Source organism: Schistocerca cancellata, chromosome 1, assembly GCF_023864275.1.
Source record: "Schistocerca cancellata isolate TAMUIC-IGC-003103 chromosome 1, iqSchCanc2.1, whole genome shotgun sequence".
NCBI classification, from domain to species: Eukaryota; Metazoa; Arthropoda; class Insecta; order Orthoptera; family Acrididae; genus Schistocerca; species Schistocerca cancellata.
In genome coordinates, this window is record NC_064626.1 from 1,010,342,723 (window position 1) to 1,010,363,284 (window position 20,562).

General features: G+C 45.3%; 1 protein-coding gene and 1 pseudogene across 1 annotated transcript in view; both read right to left on the reverse strand.

Annotated features, from left to right (window-relative positions):
• LOC126121493 (lachesin-like) overlaps positions 1-20,562 on the reverse strand; it is a 1,285,782-nt gene that overhangs the window by 101,524 nt on the left and 1,163,696 nt on the right. The window lies entirely within an intron of this gene.
• LOC126099859 (5S ribosomal RNA) lies at positions 16,954-17,071 on the reverse strand (annotated as a pseudogene).

Here is a 20,562-nt window from a genome sequence, read left to right on the forward strand (position 1 = left end):
AGAGATGGGTAATGACAATAAGGAGTGACATCAACAGTAGGAATGAATGAATGAGATAGTAGCAATAAGAGAGAGAAGAGGAAGATAGTGACAGTAAGAGGAGGCAGGAGTAGTAAGACAGAACGAAGGAGACTGTGGTTATGAGACAGGAGACAGTGACAGAGAGACGCAAAGAGAAACTGACAACTATACTTATATGGATATGGTGTCTGTTCAATTTCGGTCATGTTTGAAAGAGCAGACACCATACCTATATAAGTATACAGTTCTGGCAACACCGGCCATGACCTCCTTCACCTGTGCGGTTGCACACATAATCCCTGAACTCTCACAGGACATGGTGTGCTGGGGTGGGGCACTACGAATGTAGTGTGTGGGCATACAAGGTGAGAAATTGGGGCTCGCGGGAGGCGTGCGCGCTATAGTCCCTGCAGTCGCGCTATCCACTATTCCCTCGGTGACCCAGATGGATTGCCAGCACGGTAGCTCAGCATGCTCGGTCAGAGGGTTTGCTACCCTCTGTAATAAAAAAACTGAGTGAACGGATCAACAAAGGACCTGAACGGCTGTCATCGGACGTCCGCCACGAACAAATTCATAGACCACTATAGAGCAAAATGAGATTTAAAAAAAAAAAAAAAAAGATGGATAGAGCGTCTGCCATGTAAGCAGAAGACCCGTTGATATATATCAACGTCCGTCAACAGCTGAAGGTATTAATATAATTCTAATTTAATACTGACAACTAGTGGGGCTGAGTGAGTGACTGGGATTGAGCAAGTGGAAGTAGATGGGTGTCAGCGACTTATAGCGAAGGACTGTTGGGTGTCAACGAGTTACAGTTAAGGGAGCCTTTGGGATTTAGGAGAGGTGAGTTTCATGTTCGAAAGAGCGTGAATATATTTGCATGCGAAAATTTTTGGGAAAATTTTTAAAGGTGCCGAGGATAGAATGAGGCAGGTGGTACCTAACTTTTCTGTCAGTGTCTTTTAAAGCAGCATATCCGCCTTTTTCGTGCTACGATAGGAGCACTTTGCCGCTTGTACACTGTATGGTCAAAGTATACGTTGCGCATGCTCTTTGTGATGTAGTTGCCGCGGACCACTATCCAGGCTAAGGAAGAAGCAATTAAACGGAGCCAGCGCGACCCGGCGGAGTGGTTGCCGGTCCCAGCCGGCGCGGCCATGAATTGTTGATGGCCGCTGCTGGCCGGCCGTGCTCGCCGTCTTCTGCAGTCCACTCGACACGGCCGGCGCTACCGCGGCCGCCATCAAATATTCACCTCAGCCCCACTTAGGTACTGCAGCCGCACGGGCGCGCCCCTAAGCGCCAACGTGCTGCCCTTGACGCGCCGTACGCCGTTCACAGACCTGATATTTCATCGTCGGCGATTCTTCTCGCTTTCTCATTCGTTTAACTAACTGTGGAGTAAACACCGAAACTTCAACGTCCGGTAGGCGTCGAAATCATAAGATACATAACGCTACCTTAATTAAAAAAGGAATAATGCTTTTGTAATAAGGGCACTTGACGATCTTGTCAACCGGGACAGCGGTTTCCAATAGAGCTCGCCACGGGCTTCAGCAAAAATGTGTCACTAACTCAGTGACGTGAAAGCGATGGAGGCAGTGGGGAGAACAGACAGGTATTACTAGAACTCGACGCCCGAACCCCCACCGCCCCTTCCACCAAACCTGTGATGCTGCGTGGACACTACCGACTGTGACATCTCCTCCGCAAGTATACTATAGGCCCACCTGGTCATCTCCTGGCAGAGAAAATGGTTCAGATGTCTCTGAACACTATGGGGCTTAACATCTGAGGTCACCAGTCCCCTAGAACTTAGAACTACTTAAACCTAACTAACCTAAGGACATCACACACATCCACGCCCGAGGCAGGATTCGAATCTGCGACCGTAGCAGTCGCACGGTTCCGGACTGAAGCGCCTACAACTACTCGGTCACAAAGGCCGGCTCCTGGCAGGGAACACACGGTCCAGTGGCTATAAAGGAACTTCATGAACCATGTATCTGGTGGTTATTATGCCCTGTTTAACACCTTATAACTAATTACCATACAGTACCAAACTTGGTAGCGTTAATGTCGAGGACATGGGGAAGAGAAATAACGCAGAATCAATTCAACTGAAACAAGAAATAGTGCAGAATTAATTCAGCTGAAACATCTTTAATGTTCTGCTGCGGTACCTCGTACCATTAAACACAGGTACCATTACCTCTACAAAAGAGGCTCAATAAGGCGCCCGTCAAGGTCCAGAAGGGTTTGGAAGCGCAGGACTCCATTCCGCATAGCAGAACGAAGCATGTCCATAGGTATGCTAGCTACCTCTCTTTACATGCTGCGCTTCAGATCAGCTCATGTGTGACTGTTCTCCTGGTAAACTCTGTCCTTCAGGTGGCCCCACAACCAGAAATCACAGGGTGTGAGATCAGGTGATCGTTTCGGGCAAGCATTGAAAACGATCGACTGATAATTCGATGGTTTCCAATGTGTTTCTGAGAATCAGGTGAACTTCACATGCGATGTGCGTTGGGGCCCCATCTTGCATCAAAACTTTTGAGTTCAATGCGTCTCTCTCCTGTAGGGCGGGTATGACATGCTGGCGAAGCATATCGCGGTAGCGCTGGCCAGTCACACGGTTCGTCTTTGGTTGTTGAGTGCCAACCTGTTCAAAAACGAGCGGGCCAATGATGAACGTAGCCGTGAAGCCACACCATACGGTGACACGTTCACCATACAGAGGAGCTTCATGCACAGGGACTGGAGGTGAAGATCCTTACACTCGGCAATTCTGTGTGTTCATCTCACCCGTCGGAGAAACATTTGCTTCATCTGTCCACAAGATGGTCCACGGCCAAACCTCGTCTATTCCGAGAAAGTGGAGAGCGAAGTCAACAGGTCGTTGTGTGTCCTGTGGTGCAAGTTCTGTATACCAATTGAAAATGGTCCAAAGCAGCTTCCGTATAGTGGACCATGGGATGTTCAACTGTCGTGACACAGCACTTGCATTGCTTGACGATCGACTATTGCACGCAGCGTTGTCTGCCATGGCAACTGCGATTTCATCAACCACCTGTGGTGCAACCGGACGTTGGCCTCCCCGGAGCGACGCCCTGTTCTCCAGTTGATTCGAACTTCTTTCATCATGCTCCACACAGCAGGTGGAGAAAGAGGGCGCTTCTGTAGTCCTTTCAGCCGGTGGTACTCTCGAAGTGCAGCTGCAGCATTACTGTTATCTTGACAACAGAGCTTCACCGATAATGACCTGCACCTTTTGTACAAGCTCATGTTGACACGTCAACAAGTGCGCTGCTACTGGTCAGGTGTGTGAGACTATGAATCACGATGACTGATCGTGACAACTGGTGGCTATAGTTGGAACTGGACGGTGGCGCTGTGACGTGTGAGAATCATGCACCTCATACTCTGGACATTTATGCTACCAACTTTGGTACTCGTACGGTAATTAGTTTCCGTGTTATAACAAGTTAAATAAGGAAAGTTTATTTATAACCACTAGGTACATAAAGTTCCGTTATAGCCGCTGGACCGTGTATTCTCTGCTGACTAATAAACAGACACTACGTACCCCTCTTCATACTGTCAGTAGCGGGAAATCTCGTTTCGATATCTGGGCCGTTCCAGATATCGAAACGAGGTTTCCCGCTATTGACAGCACGATGAGGCGTATGAAATGTTTCTGATGGATAATGCTCTGAACTCTGGTGTCAAGCGAGGTACTGAAACGAAAATGATTCTTTGTAATGGAACGACATACTTTTCATAACTGCATTCAATAGCCCTTGAAAAGACAGTTTCATTGATGAAGAGTTTTAGCACTGATGTTAAAAAAAAAATTTCGCATAACAGTCCGACAAATGCACTGAAACTAGAAAGCAATGCGGCCGGAGGTGGTTGTTGCCGCCGGCCGCGGTGGTCTAGCGGTTCTGGCGCTGCAGTCCGAAACCGCGGGACTGCTACGGTCGCAGGTTCGAATCCTGCCTCGGGCATGGGTGTGTGTGTGAAGTCCTTAGGTTAGTTAGGTTTAAGTAGTTCTAAGTTCTAGGGGACTTATGACCTAAGATGTTGAGTCCCATAGTGCTCAGAGCCATTTTTTTTTTTTTTTTTTGGTTGTCGCAGTGTTAACACCCCCATGCAGTGCTCTCATCAGTGTACATGTATGCATGCGAGAAATGCTGAAGCAGAAATGACCTGCCGGCAGACAACACAGTACCTGCTACTTCTGCAGTGCTGTCAAGTAAACAGTCGAAAGGCATGATACAACGACGCTGCACTGGCATATCTGGAGACCAGTAGCCGATTTCTGGCCGACTTCCTTTTCAACTTCAGAGTAGTTCTCGGAATCTCTTACCGAGAGTTTCAACCTCAAAACTAACAACCATTATATCACTGCACTCGTCTTTTCAAATGCTTTCGAATGCCGTTTAAAATGTATATCATTCTATTTACAAAAATCATACTTCTTTCAATATCTTTTGGAAATTTGTGGTAAGATTCTATAGGACCTAACTACTGTGGTCATCGGTCCCTAGGCTTACATGCTACTTAATCTAACTTAAACTAACTTACGCTAAGGACAACACACACACCCATTCCCGAGGGAGGACTCGAACCTCCAATGGGAGTAGCCGCTCGAACCATGGCAAGACGCCCTAGAACGCAAGGCTACCCCGGGAGGCTCCTTCAGTATCTCTCTTGGCTCTTAGCACTATGGGACTTAACATCTGAGGTCATCAGTCCCCTAGGACTTAGAACTACTTAAACCTAACTAGCCTAAGGTCATCACACACATCCATACCCGAGGCAGGATTCGAACCTGCGACCGTAGTAGTCGCGCGGTTCCGGACTGAAGCGCCTAGAACCGCTCGGCCACAGTGGTCGGCCCCTTCAGTATCTCTGTCGCTTTAAAATTTTATATTATATACCAAAGTATGTGCCTCTTAGCGTATTATCATTTGTCGAGACCTCGTTTCTATGGCTAGAACTGTCCAGGAAATAAGTAAACTGTTACGTCTTACTTGACTCATCCTGTATATCTGTTCTGTTCTACGGGACATCTCCTACAGAACAGACGCCACTCGTGATGACGCAGCCGGTGTATACATTGTAAAGGAAACAGAGGAATGGGAAGGAAGTAGGTGGGTTGTAAACTACTGACTTCCGGCCGCATAGGGCATTACGGAAATGCAATGGCGAAAGCTGAAAAGTTGTGTGCTGGACCGGAATTCGTACCCAGATTTGCCGCCTCTCAAGAGCGGTTTTCTTAAACGACTGACTTCGGTAAATGCGTTTCCGAATCCCGGTTCGGCAAACAACTTTTCAGTTTTCGCCATTGCATTTTCACAATGCAGTTGAAAGTCGCTTGTTTCCCACCCACTCTTTCCATTTCCTTTCCGTTCCTCTACTTCATATGCAATGTACACACTACTCGTATATAGTACACACATTTCTGTGATACCGTGAGGGCTCCATGACATTTGTTTCACTGCAGACGTACTCATATCGTCCGTACTCCTACGGAAATCGATAATTTGCGACTAGGGGATTAATGAACGAGGGACGGAGCATTGCGGCGATCGGTAAGTTGGAAATTTGGGTCAATCAGGGACTGTATCCGGATGTGCGAATGGGTTGAGGCAACTGCCCCCGAGAAGCGGTTAATGCGAGTTCGAATCCCGGTCCAACACAAGTTTTCTGCTTTCGCCATTACATTTTCACAATGCCGTGTGCTGCTGGAAGTCACTAGTTCCCCACTTACCTTTTCCCGTTCTCTCTTATTCCTCTACATTGTGTACAATACAAAGTAACGAACTGGACATCAACACCTGTAGATGGTGAGTTGGAAATTCGGCGAAACGTTGCTACAGCACGGCGCTATGACTCGGTTGATTTCGTCATTGAAATTCACCGAGGAAGTCTGTACTTCCATACAAGAAGTAATAATTAGGAATTGGACTTAAACCGTTCCTTATCTGGTAGTGTCTCTTTTTGTCAAAATGGCCATCTGTCTTACTGTTTCCTGTGTTGACTATGACACAGGCATCAGTAAGCCCCCAATCGTACTTGCAAACGTAAGTATGTTTGTTCTCGTGTCCAGTCACTATGATTGTAACAAAGAGATACGAAGGGCAGTTGAGGAGATGACAACGCTATGTGAATAGGAACGGCAGACAGACTCAAATAAACACATATTTTGGGTTAAGCACTCATTTGCGGTTACAGGAAGCTTACATAAACAACTGATTTGATAGCACTAAGATGATTAGCGGAGCTTGTTCAACTATTCAACTGTTATTGGACCAGCAGTTACTAATCTGTCAAACGGATGATACACATGAAATGTAAACATACAAAAGAAACTGAAGGTAAGCGAAAGAGAGATATTGTGTCAAATGATGAAGACATTACACCGTTTAGTGTTATCTGAGCATGGATGGCTTTGTAGTCCATTCGAGATATTATCGTAATATCTAGTAATCAGATATTCATTGGTGAGCTGCAGTATGCTTAAAGTGTATGCTCCTCGAAAACCAGCATTTTCCTCTAAACTTATGAGATTTCAGTACTCAGGAAAGCTGCTACAAGACAGAGCCTCAACTAGAGATCCATTTGGTCCGATAGCTGAATTTGCCTGTCGCAAATGAGCATGTTGATTTATCCAATGTGATCCAGTGAATTCAAGTCACTAGTCTCCTCTTGCCTTGGAAAGCAGCCTATAGACCGATATAGCACTACTTTTTACAGCCGACCTGTACCTTTTGGGGCAAAGGACCACACTGCCGTCTTCTAATTGATCGTTTTCTCTTGCTGGTGATTCTATGTCCACGACAGCGTTCAGACGAAACCTACATCTTGGCGGTAACTAGAACTTTTTAATGTAAATAAGTATTGACTCCAAAAAATCAGGGAAAAGTACTTTTAAACCTGTATTTTATCATTATCTGTTCAACTGCTTTCATTAGTCTTCATATCACACATAAAAATAGCATGGAAAGTAACACACTTATTATTAAGTATTTACTGAAGCTTCTGAATTAATTTTTAGCTTCAAGTGCTCCATTTTCTGTTACATAGAATAATTATATTTATCGTTTCGTCACCACTGTTTGCAGATGTGACATCAGTGACTCCTTTCAAGAACATAGGCATTAAAGAGAAAGTGGTTGCACTTCAGATGTCCGTCTTTGTATCAAGGAAAGTAAATATGAAAGCTTTTTCCATCTATTTTGATATAATGTAAATTACATTCACACTACCTCAGCGCAAGGGTGAGAGTATAAATATACAACGCACACCTTCTTGAGCATACCAGTTCTCTTTCTGAGGATGACTCAAAAATCCTAAGTATGTGGAAAATGCAGCAAGAGTAACATGGAGCCTCCTTTCATCCATAGTATGAAGTCGAAATGGTAGACACTGATATAACCGATCGCGGAATAGAAAAGCAAATACAATCAATTAATAGTGGAAAGGAATCACTTCCAGATGAGGCACCCATAAGATTCTACAATGGCTACATGAATGAACTTGCTTTCCTACTAGGAGCAGTTTATCGTATATCGACGGAGCAACGAAGGATACCTGAAAAAATGCGCAGATCATTCCCGTTTGGAAGAAGGGTCGTAGGACAGATGCAAAGGATTATAGGCTAACATCGTTGACATCAATGTGCTGTTGCATTATGGAACACGTGTGCTGTTGATGATGATGATGACGACTATGATGATGATCTCTCTAGAATCACAATGAAGCCGATATTTTAAAGCAGAATTCGAATCACGTCTCCGTTCGGGGGACTCCCCCCTTTACGGTGGTGTCCACGTTTCTGATCAAGAAGGAAGTCGCGAAGCTGTAATCAAAGGCCGCGCCTGGACGAGGAGCTTTGTCGCAGAGGGCAGTCGCAGGTACCAAGCAGCTGCACTTGGGTAACACAGCAGGGGTGGGTGGGCTGTGTCGGTGGTGGGGAGAGAGAGCAGGGAGGGGTAGGGGCCAGAATTATTCGAGTCGCCTCGCAGACGAATCGGCCAGCGCCGCTTCTCGCTGCGCCGCCTGCCTTTCGCTTTCGCCTTTGTGCGCGCCGTACCATGCTATGCCGCCTCGCCCTTTGGCCGAGACATGAAAGTAGCAGTTCGGGGTCCGCATTCCCCCTTGCCCCGTCGCAGTGCCTCCTCCTCCACAGCCCCCGAGAAACAATTCACATAATTAGCTTTCTTTGCTTTCGTGCCGGACTCTCTCTCATTTTCGAGGGCTCACGTCCTACGCGCCGTCGAAATAGTGAGCCGTGCCACCCGTGCCGAAACGTGTGATTTGAGAAATTATCGGGCGTCACGCGCCCTTTGTCACGCACCCTTTCGTGCACACGACTGGCCAGGTGGCAAGTTTCGTGCGAGAAGTGAGTCCACGTCGAACCTGCAGTGAGTTTATAGAATAACGTGGCTGTAAGTTGCCGATCTCTTGTTGAATTCAAATTGCTGGGTAGTGTATCGTAAAATATATAAATGCAGCACGCATTTGACCAGTCGCGTATTAGCTTCAGTCGCACAAATGTTTCGAATACACTACCACGTAAGTGGCAATCATCACACAAGATGAGACGAACCAAACCTAAATTCTGTAGAGTATTGCAGTAGGTCGATGAAGAATGCAGCTTAATGACTTGCGTTCATCATATGCTATGGAATACAACGTGTTTCACATACTATGACGGAGAAAAATCTCAACTCCATGAAATAATTAATGTAGAGTAATGAAATTTCTGGAATAGGTAACATATTTAAGGCGATTAACGTTGTAAGATTACAGGTTAATGTAAGCACGAGAAAAGTCATTGCAACTGTGAAATGCGGGTACATTAATGTTAAACGCAAACATGCAAACGTGCATGCATCATCAAGTCGTACAAGTGCCGGATGTCAGTTTGTGGGCTGGAGTTCCATGCCTGTTGCACTTGGCCGGTCTGTACAGCGACAGTTAATGCCGGTCATGCGTGACGCTGGAGTTGTCGTCCGATGGTGTCCCATACGGTCTCGACGTGGTGACTGAGCGGGGAAAGGCAATATATAGACACTGTGTAGCGCATGTTGGGTTACAAGAGCGGTATGTGGGCGAGCGTTATCCTGTTGCAAAACACAGCAGGTAATGCTGTTTATAAATGGTAGCACAATAAATCGAATCACCAGACTGAGGCACAAATTTGCGGTCAGGATGCTTGGCATAACCAACAGAGTATTCCTTTGTTATACGAAGTCGCATTTCAGACCATAAATCCAGGTTTAGGTGCAATGCTCTAGCATGCGGACTTATTGGTTTCAGGTCCTCATCTGACCTAACCAACACATAGCGAAAACTGGGCACCGAGAAAGAACCATTTTTCATTAAAAAACACAACAGACATTCTCCCTGCCCCCCAACACGGCCTCGCTTGACACCACTGAAGTCGTGAATGGTCGTGGTTTGCGGTCAGTGAAATGCACGCGTCAGGGAAAACGGCTCGGAGATGAGCAAGAAGTACAGGATTTACAACAGTTCGTTGTGTCATGTGGTGCTAAGTGCTGCTCAAATCTCTGCTGCAGATGCAGTACGATGAGCCAGAGCCTGAGGCCGAACATGACGGGTCTTCCCTCTAGGTATTGCTACGTGGCCGTCCGTAGCTCAGTCTTCTTGTGACTGAAGCCCCCTGTGACCTCCGCTGCCAGCAATCATATACAGTTGCTACATTCCTGCCCAAGTCTTTCTGCAACATCGCAGATGGAACATTCAGCTTCTCGTAGCCCTATTACACGACCTCGTTCAAAGTCTGTTAGCTGCTGATAATTGCGTCTTCGTTATCTTAAAGATATTGCGACCAAACCGCCGAATCTTTCCATCAGTAAATGGGGTATGTTCTCAACTGACTCGGTTGTTGTAACCCCCTCCACTGACGGAATGACCCGCTTCCTAATTCCGTATGTATAAAACCAATACGGACTTGTAACTGTCACGCCTTTGCGCTTACTGCTACTTATTTTAACTGTAAATAGCACAGCCCTAACGCTAAGAGGTAGTAGTGAATTCACGTTGTTAATATTTGAATACAGCACAGCTGCCACAAGCTCAGCTCACTTTTACTCCACTCCTACCCTCGCCATTGCACCACATTAACTAGGTGCTACGTGGACCTTGCTAAATTCACTTGCGTATACATTTTTGACCGTTACTCGCAAGTATTTACCTAATGATTAGTACACTCCTAACCGGACTATTTCCCTAAGAGCTGTGATGATTAAACGGGTTCGATCCACGGCCTACAGTGCCCTACAGTTCACACGGTAACACTGCATACCTGACCCACTTAACTTGGTAGTGAGCTTATGCATCCAATCACCACTGCTAGCAGCAGTGGATAATCCTATCAGCACGACGAGAGCAGCAGACTTACCGTCGAATCCTCCTGAAAATACTTATAACTACAGTCGCCAGCTCTGAAGGAGCAAAAGAATAAATCAATTTGTTGGCTCGTTTCAAAGTGAAACGGCTTGAGTTGAATTTAAACTTAATTCTGAATATTACTATTTCTGATCATTCTAGGTGATTCTACAAAGCAAATACTCTCTCAATTTCTGTGAGTTGGCTTGGTAATTACTACCAAGACAATTTGTGCAACTTAGGTTAACAAAATTCTATTCTTCAACTTATTTAATGATTTTGGATCTTACTCTTTGGACAATTGATACAGAATTAGTTAAGTGACTTTACTTGAAAGGTTACTCAGAAAAATTTAAGTAACTATAAATAGGCGACTCATTCTAGTATGACCATTGCTCTTTTCAACATTCTTATACGCTAAAGTATTCTACAACCAAAAGAATTGTAAATGAAAGAGGCGATGGTGGCCTCAGTCTGATTTCACTATACTATGTTTGAGGTTACTACACTTTACAATGAACAACATGCGTCGTAATTTTACTCATTACTATATTCTGTCCTCTGCACTTGCATAAAAGAAAGCTGGTATTCTCCTTTTACATGTATACAAAGTTCGACTTAACAATTGCAGCAGTCTTGCCTTGGGTAGACGGGTCGGTGCTGGTGGTGAGATGCATGTGGCTAACGCAGCTCTTCACGCCTCATGCCCTTAATGGCGGCTGGAACTACGAGCTGTAGCACTCGTATAAGCTACTGCATGTCCGCCATAAAATCTGGGCGCTGGAACTCTTACAATCAGCCCCAGTGGCATAGAGGTGGCTTCAACAACCATTCGTCGCGTTTTACTCCAAAAACGGCGACGATATTCGCCTCTTCTCTGTTGCGCAATCACTTTTGCGTGAGCACAGTTACGCACGTCCGATCACGTCAACACTCCCCAGGCCATTCCATTGTTCAGTCCCTGTGTTTCCAGCTACCCCTATCTACACTCGTATCACCAAGAGTGGGGGTGTTCCCCTACCACCTTTTTACCGAAATCATTTAGTATTTAAGAATATTTATATTTACTACCCTGGAGTTAATACCAGTCATAATAATTTACTACTAGCGCTTTACAACATTAAATTATGCAGTAATAACTTATAATTACCAAGAAAAAGAATACATTTGACTCCGAGAGCTTAGTGCATTGTCTGACAGGTAGCGCTAATTCCCAGTTTCGCCAATAGATGGCATCAGGGTGCACTCCCTGGCAGTCTCATACAAGCGCGCCCGTTTCCGACGCGCGGGCTCCAAATTACTGTCAGCCCATTTCAGTTCCGTTACAATATACTTGACTAACGTCAACTCACTACAATCGATCCCAGACTAATGCTCACCGACCGCTACAGCGCATATTTAAAGGAAACCTAATTTTCATCCTCATAGTGGCACTACTAAAGCCATTCTTATCTTACTGGCGGGTAATCTGAATGGACGTCATGTTTCAGATGTAGAAACACGTCTACCAACTTTATCTTGCACAGCTCATTCTCGGTGTTGAGTTTTTTTCCGCCGGTGTAGAAATGACCAATTTCGTAATTGTATAACTTCTACGTAGAAACTTGGGGTAGGTTTAAGCTTACACATCCAAACCAAAAGTTTACCTTGGTTCCAGCCGTGTCCCTGCGACAACCAACCAGTTCCCTCGCTCGTCCAAAACTCAGTGTGCATGAAGTCGAGATGGCGATAACACACCAACAAAAGACGTTAGGATATTTTTTTCAGCAGATGCAATTCAGTTATTCCTGCATTTAAGCGCATTTCTTAACTGTATGCCACCTCAATGATGGAACGCATTACATCACTGGACCCTAGGGTCACCTCGTCTCACTCTAAGGATTTATTTGTAAGGACTTTGTCAAAAATTCCCTCTATGTGCCTCTTGTTAACAGAAGTATCTTCCGGAGATTTATAGACTGTCCGCTGCTGAGCACAATGAACATTTGCGAAAGGTAAAAGAAAACTTTGATCCTAAAAGTAATTATAACAAATGCCCCTTGGTTGCACCTGATAAAAGTGGTTATTATTCGCGAGTCGTTGGCAATATGAAAGAGTGCTGTTTGAGACTTTCCTGGCGTAATAACTGTTCCATTGGTCCACGGGCGTCGCCAAGGATAATACTGTGAACGTTACACAATATTTCAACTAGACGACCTTCAGGCGTTTACTGACGTGTAGCTACAGTGTCGTGCCAGAAAATACGCTGGATCGCTAAAAAAAAAAAAGCCAGCAGGCGCTAAGGGGTGGTGCTATAACGTCATTTTAGACGAATCATAGAGCTCTATGACTCGTTTGCGATGACGTTATAGTACCACCCCTTTGCTCCTGCGCAAATGAAATCGGGTGAATCGTTTTAAGACACTATGTGCTATTCGAAGCTGAAGGAGAACCAACACATTGAATTTATGTGTGCTGTTAATGCAATACGAAGGAGTTATTACGCCTAGAAATTGAATTCGGGCAGGGCGTTTTATACCATTGCCGCACGAAGCGAGGTGGCGTTCTACTAAACGTATTCCGTAAGACTGTGCTTCGAATCTCCATCCGCACGTTCTGATTTACATTTTCCTTGACCTCTATAAACCGCTTACTATAAATGCCGGGATCTTTCCTTCGAAGAATCAAGGTCGATTTCTTTTCTCATCCTTCCGCAGTCCAAGCTTGAAGACGGGACAGCAAACCCTGATTTTTACTTTTTACGACTGGCAGATGGTTGATAGGAGGCAGGCCTGTCCCCCAAAATCCTTTACAAAGAGTTTTGGCAGACGTTGTGAACAGCGTACTATACAACTGAATTTTGTACATCACACTTTCGTAAACACATTATTAATTACACCTTGCACAGTTACGTGTCAACAATCAATTTGCTCTCCGACTGTTTGTGACAAGGCCGAAATTAACGTTAGACAACTCTAATCAAATAAACGCATGTCATGCAATGGACAACGGCTTTGCGTATTGAAGGGTCGACGTAATTCTGATTAATCTCATTCCACAGAGCGCATTTAATCTGCTTCATATTTTGTTAGCATCACTATTATAGCAACAGCAGCAGTAATCATATTCGCACTCTTTAATATCTACGGCTCGAACACGTATATACAGAGTGAATCACCTAGAACTAGCACCGAAAATATTGCAGAAATGGGAAGTGCTATTGATGTGCGGTTTTGACAGAAGGATTCGTCGTCAGCGTCTCGTATTTTTAACCAATTAACAATTGTAATAATATTTAGAAAGTATTTTTTTGTGCTAAGGTAACACTTTTTTAATGGAACAATGTATATTGATATTAAAAAATCAAGTATAGTCGTTTATGAGACATCGTATTTCGAGAAGCTTCTACACCGACACTTGTTTGTGCCACATTGTAGCAACATGATGGCTGTCCAGCCCATATTGCATGAATTGTTTCCAAATCGTTCGATCTGTATCTTCGCTGTCCCATTCTCCAGATTTGACTCCCGAAGACATTTTTCTTTGAGGAAAGCTGAGAGACGCTGTCTGTAAGGACATACCAACTACACCCGACAATATACAACGATGAATTACTGCAGCCTGCTCGGACATCTCCGATAAAATTCTGCCACGTGTGCAGCAGTCTTTCCATACCAGACTGAAAGCTCGTGTTGCCTCTGCCGGTGATCATTTTCAACATAAACTGTGATGGTCAGTTGCATCGTTACAGGTCAGAGTCCACGTACCTAGAATATACACTTTTGTCGTTCCCTAGTGTGTACCACCACAGGTATTGTAGAAGAGTCGGTGTGGTAATTTTTGAAATACATCTCGTAAACGACTCGCACTAGAATCCTAAAGCAAACACCACTGGCTACTAATTTACTCTACTTTCAGTTATTCAGTGCCAATATGCACTGTTCCATTTAAAAAATCTATGTTTGAACAAAAAATACGCTTTCTATGTATTAGTGCAATCTGTTGACTGGATAACTGTACAAGCATCTGACTTACAATCAATTCTGCGAAAGCCGCACAGTAATAGCGCTTTCCGTTTCTGCAGTATTTGCGGTGCAAGCTCTAGGTGATTCAATCTTTATATCAGATGAATAGCATATTCTCTCACGGTAATTGTATACAGGTATTGCTAGGGCAGCAACATGAAGTTGTATTGTTAAACTTAACTTATTCTAATAGTACAACGTTTTGGCCGAAGACACCGACAGGATCGAGTGTTTAATTCACATTTCTCAACTGCGTAATTCACAGCTGTCTCATGAATTGCCAAACGGATTATCAGCTTCTGAAGCTTACATAATCATATTAGTACTTACGTCACTTCCTTTGCCTCTTTAAGAAGCTGTAAAATGTGAGTGCTCCGTGCATTTGACATATGTTGCACAATAACATATTAGAAACCAAATTCAACTCGTATGAAAGATACCGCCGTTCGAGATTCAGAATATTTCAACCTGATCTTGTATATAGTGTGGCGTGTGTCATATGTGTACAAACTGTTTCCCGGGAAGAAATATACCATGGAAAGAAGAAAAGAAGGGCAGTCGAGCTTTACAAATGTAACATAGTAAGAGTTCACGGTTAGAAGCGATTTCCGCGTGTGGCTGATTAATATGTAGCACAGATGAACGAACAGATTCCTAGGTAGATAATGATCCGTCATAAAGGAAGTTCTTGGCTTTCATCATATGTCACGTTCAGCTGATCCGGAATCTATTCAAATGGTTCAAATGGCTCTGAGCACTATGGGACTCAACTGCTGAGGTCATAAGTCCCCTAGAACTTAGAACTACTTAAACCTAACTAACCTAAGGACATACACACACATCCATGCCCGAGGCAGGATTCGAACCTGCGACCGTAGCGGTCGCGCGGTTCCAGACTGTAGCGCCTAGAAACGCTCGGCCACCAGCGGCCGGCTCCCGGAATCTATTCTCAGAGAAAAAAAATATTTACGGTTTTCATTTCATGTCGTCATAAAAAAAGTGTGTTTCTGCTAGCAAAACCGTAATAAACGAATAATAGGAGAAGCTTAGAGTATTTGAAAGACCGGAAAATATCAGAGTATGACTGATGATTTGCAATGCTCAACACCTGCTGTAGATGAACAAGGAGTTATTTGCCGACAAGAATCGTAAATTTCCTTCCAGATTATTTCCGTGTTAGAGGCTTCAGTCAAGGGCTGACGCCAAATTTTAAGTGTTCGAGGGCCACACCACATCACCTTCAAATCACGGTTTACGAGCAACAGGTCATCCATAAATCAAGTTACTAGTATGTTGAGTAAAATGTCTGTATTAATAAAGTATATGGATATGTTTCAACAAAATATACCAGCCGAATGAAGTACGATGTGCTAAAGATGTTTTGGATGAAGAAATATTTCAGTCTGTCGCTCAGTTGTTGCTCAGATAAGGCAAATGCATTCGCCTTGTCAGAAAATATTTATTTTCAGTTCAATTTATCTAGAACAGAGAAAACCTGTTCACTATAAATGCTGACGCTCCCAAGATGGAAATAATAGCCGTATTTACAAGGTTGCACTCATACGTTCCTCCTTCGATGAACATTCAGGCGCCATAACGCACCTCGATTGGCCGTTATATCAACGTTAAACCCAGAGATATAACATGACTGACTGACAATTTGTAACCTTCTTTTGGCAAGAAGTTGCGAATCTCATTTATTAAGTATGTACACACTCGTTCTTTGTGGGGCGTATGAGATCTACGCCTAGTTTTATCTAGTTTCTTAATTATTGAGTAATCTTTTCTTCCATGTTTAGATATATTCATTCCGTACTTCATACATCTTAGATAACTTCAATTCCTCATCATCAAGGCAATAATTTAAAAAACATTGCTTTACAGATGTACACCAGAAGATGCAACTTAAATTTGCGAAACGGGTTGGGGGATTCTGACTGACTTAAAAAGATACAGCTGCAGCGGTATATTGGACTTTTCACTCAGCTTCATACTTAAATACCTTTGATGGCGTTATCAACACTATAGGCTGTGTTAAACAGTGTTAGCGTTGTGATTTCTGGTAATAACAAATTAATTTTGTCTGATGTACTTATTAGGCGACCACAATAGTATTGCACCTGGGAGTCAGGATGCTTCGGACGACGTAGCATGACTTTCTATAGTGATGTTTTACGAGAAAACGCTGACTCAGTGATAGCACACTGACAAAAGGAGAATAAAAAAGTCACAGCACGAGGAAGGAGTTGTGCGACAGAAATAAAAGTTGGTAGGCGCATTTCTACATCTTAAGGGTGGTAACTCCGTCCGAACAAGCCTTGGAAGGACCAACGGTACCGACCGGCAGCCGAGCCATCCTCATCCACTGGAAGCGGATGTGGAGGGGCATGTGGTCAGCACACCGCTCTCCCCGCGGTATGTCAGTTTACGAGACCGGAGCCGCCACTTATCAATCAAGTAGCTCCTCAATTTGCCTCACAAGGGCTGAGTGCACGCCGCTTGCCAACAGCACTCGGCAGACCGGACGGTCACCCATCCAAGTGCTAGCCCTGCCCGACAGCGCTTAACTTCGGTGATCTGACGGGAACCGGTGTTACCACTGCAGCAAGGCCCTTGCCCTTAAAGATGACTTTTATTAAAATTTCGCGCCAGTTGCATAAGAGCGGCGCTACTATGAGGATACAAATGGTCGTCTGAGTTAGTTACCTTTCAGATTGGACGTCGTGAGTTGATGCTAGTGAAGAATGTCTTTGGTTCAAATGGCTCTGAGAACTATGGGACTTAACATCTGAGGTCATCAGTCCACTAGAACTTAGAACTACTTAAACCTAACTAACCTAAGGACATCACACACAGCCATGCCCGAGGCAGGATTCGAACCTGCCACCGTAGCAGTCTGCCCGGTTCCGGACTAAAGCACCTGGAACCGCTCGGGCACTGCGGCCGGCCAAGAATGTCTAAAGGCGACAAAGACGCCATTATCAGCACCTCACTTAGTTTGAACGAAGTCGTGTAATGGCGCACGAGAAGACTTGGCAGGAATGTAAGCCACTGCACCGCAAGAAAACTGGGCTCCGGACGGCCACGTAGCATTACCGAGAGGAAAGACTGTCATGTTCGGTTTGTGTCTCTGGCGCATTGTCTCCATCTGTGGCAGCAGTTGGCACCGCAGTGTGTCGCGTCTGTAGTTTCCTGCGAGCGGATCAGGATGGGAGCTAGACGCTAAATCCAGTAATGAGGTGGCTCGTCCAACTCGAAGTCCTGGTGTTGGAAAACAAGCTGGAAATTCTTTGCAGATAAGGGAACTCGGTGGGATAAAGGACGTATACTTCTGATGAAATAACTGAGACGAAACATGAAGTAGGATAGCCGGCCGAGTGGCCGAGCGGTTCTAGGCGCTACAGTCGTGAACCTCGCGACCGCTACGGTCGCAGGTTCGAATCCTGAATCGGGCATGGATGTGTGTGATCTCCGTAGGTTAGTTAGGTTTAAATAGTTCTAAGTTCTAGGGTACTGATGACCTCAGAAATTTAGTCCCTTAGTGCTCAGAGCCATTTGAACCATTTTGAACCATGAAGTAGGATAAGACCACTGTCGAACTCTAAGAGGCACAAAAACATTGAATGTAAATTGTGCAATCCTGCATATACCCTGTGCAGCTAAGTGCCACGAGAAACTAATTCCTGTCCCGAGGGCAGAGTAACTCAGGTCCAGCGTCTGAGGCCACTGTCGAAGGAATCTCCCAGCAACACCAGCAGCCCTGCTTATGTAGGCTCGTCTGATGCAATCCCTCACGATCACGCGCGTCTCCCGTGTACTGTCGTGTTTCTAGAACATTCTGTCGTAGCTGGTCACGTAGCTCCATCGTCCCTCACCACAAAAACGCAAACTCTCCTGTTTCCCAGCGCCCTGGCTGACGTTAGGTTGCTTTCCTACAGGTTCATCTTTTGCCATCTTCTGCATTTCTACTCACATCCGAGAACCATTCGTGACAAGTGACACAACGAACTGCTACAAATCCCTGTACCGTGCATACCACTGGTCCCAAACCAGTGCCGTTAGCCACTTCAACGGTGTCAAGCAAGAGCTCAAGCTAGAGCTCATTGGAGGGCAGGGTTGCGGTCTTTTTTCTGATGAAAGCCGGTTCTGCCTCAGTGACCTGGGATTAAGTTTGGCGTGCTATTTCATACGACAGCAGGGCACTCTCGTGGTCATCCCATCCAGCCTGACTGCAAATTCGTTTGGTGATTGAACTTACTGTGCCGCCATTTTTAACAGCATTCGAGCGGTTGTTTTCCAACACGACAACGCTAACCCACAAACCGCTGTTGTCTCCCAACATGATCTACATTGTGTCGACATGTTGCCTTGGCCTGCCTGGTCACGAAAGCTATCTCCATTCGGGCACCTATGGGACATCATCGGACGACAACTCCAGCGTCATCCACAAACAGCATTAACCGTCCCTATGTTGACAGACCAAGTGCAACAGACTAGTAATTCCATCCCATAAACTGACATCCGGCAACTGTACAACATAATGCGTACACGTTTGCAAGCTTGCATTCATCATTCTGGCGATTACACCAATTACTAATGTAACAGCACTTGACAGTTGCAATGGCTTATCAAGCGCTTACATTAACCTGTGATCTTGCAATGTAAATCTCTTACATATGTTACCCAGACAAATGTATTCCAGAAGTTTCATTACTCTATATTAATTATTCTTCGGTGTTGAGATTTTTTTCCGTCAGTGACTGTCTTGAAATCATTTACAACGCGGCGTGTTTTCCTTAGTCACGACTGCACTTGTTTACTGCAGCGGACTGCGAGAGTGTTTCCAATAACGGCTACGGGGGCAAGACCAAGAATATCGTGGTCGGGTAGTGTAAATCCGTAGTAAGGAGTTTTAAAGTACCAGTGAGTTTTGGCAGCCTCGTTTGGGGCGTAGTTGAGGCGGCCTGAGGCAAGTGGCCAGCAGCAGCCTCTGGGCAGGACGAGATGCTCGGTCCCAGGAGACCAGCGGCCGTTCGCCTCGGCTGCACCGCGCAGTGGCCAATCGAATCGCGGTGGCTGCCGCGCTCTGCAGGTAAACGTAACGAGGTGGTCAGCCTGAGGCGCGATCGATGGCCGTGGCGGACACCACAGACGGCGCGCACCCGACCCCGTGCGTGGGCCATCTCCGGAGAGGCTGCCAGCTACCTCATCGTCACAGCTGGTTCTCGATGGAACTACAGCGTTTTGTGACAGGTAACCAATGATAACTCAGTAACAATCACATGTACCAATCGGAGGTTTTACAAATTGTGCTTCCAGATCGCCTGACCCTCTCTCCGTCGCAACCATTAAGGCAGCTCCACCTGCCGCAAAGGAGACCCAAGACCACTTGTGTACTGAGGACAGTGGTTGAGGCTGATCAACTTGGCCGGCTGTTGTGGCCGAGCGGTTGTAGGCGCTACAGTCTGGAACCGCACGACCACTACGGTAACAGGTTCGAATCCTGCCTCGGGCATGGATGTTTGTGATGTCCTAAGGTAAGTTAGGTTTAAGTTCAAAATGGTGCAAATGGCTCTGAGCACTATGGGACTTAACATCTACGGCCATTAGTCCCCTAGAACTTAGAACTACTTAAACCTAACTAACCTAAGGACAACACACAACACCCAGCCATCACGAGGCAGAGAAAATCCCTGACCCCGCCAGGAATCGAACCCGGGAACCCGGGCGTGGGAAGCGAGAACGCTACCGCACGACCACGAGATGCGGGCTAGGTTTAAGTAGTTCTAAGTTCTAGGGGACTGGTGACCTCAGACGTTAAGTCCCATAGTGCTCAGAGCCGTTTGAACCAGATCAACTTGGGTTTCCGCTAGCCTGGCAAGTTTTACGGGACCCTTTCAGTCTGTTGCAACTGAAAACAGGATGCGCTGTCAGTCCAATGTGATTACAGAGTAACCAGATACATTTTTGCTTAGATAGTTTTACTGCAGCTCATTTACCTTAACGGTGGGAGTAGCAACATAAACAAACCAGATCTAAGGGGCTTTGGGGAGAAATTAAGAATTGTGTGATATATACCGGTCACGACACAGAGTGCATGTCCTGTAGG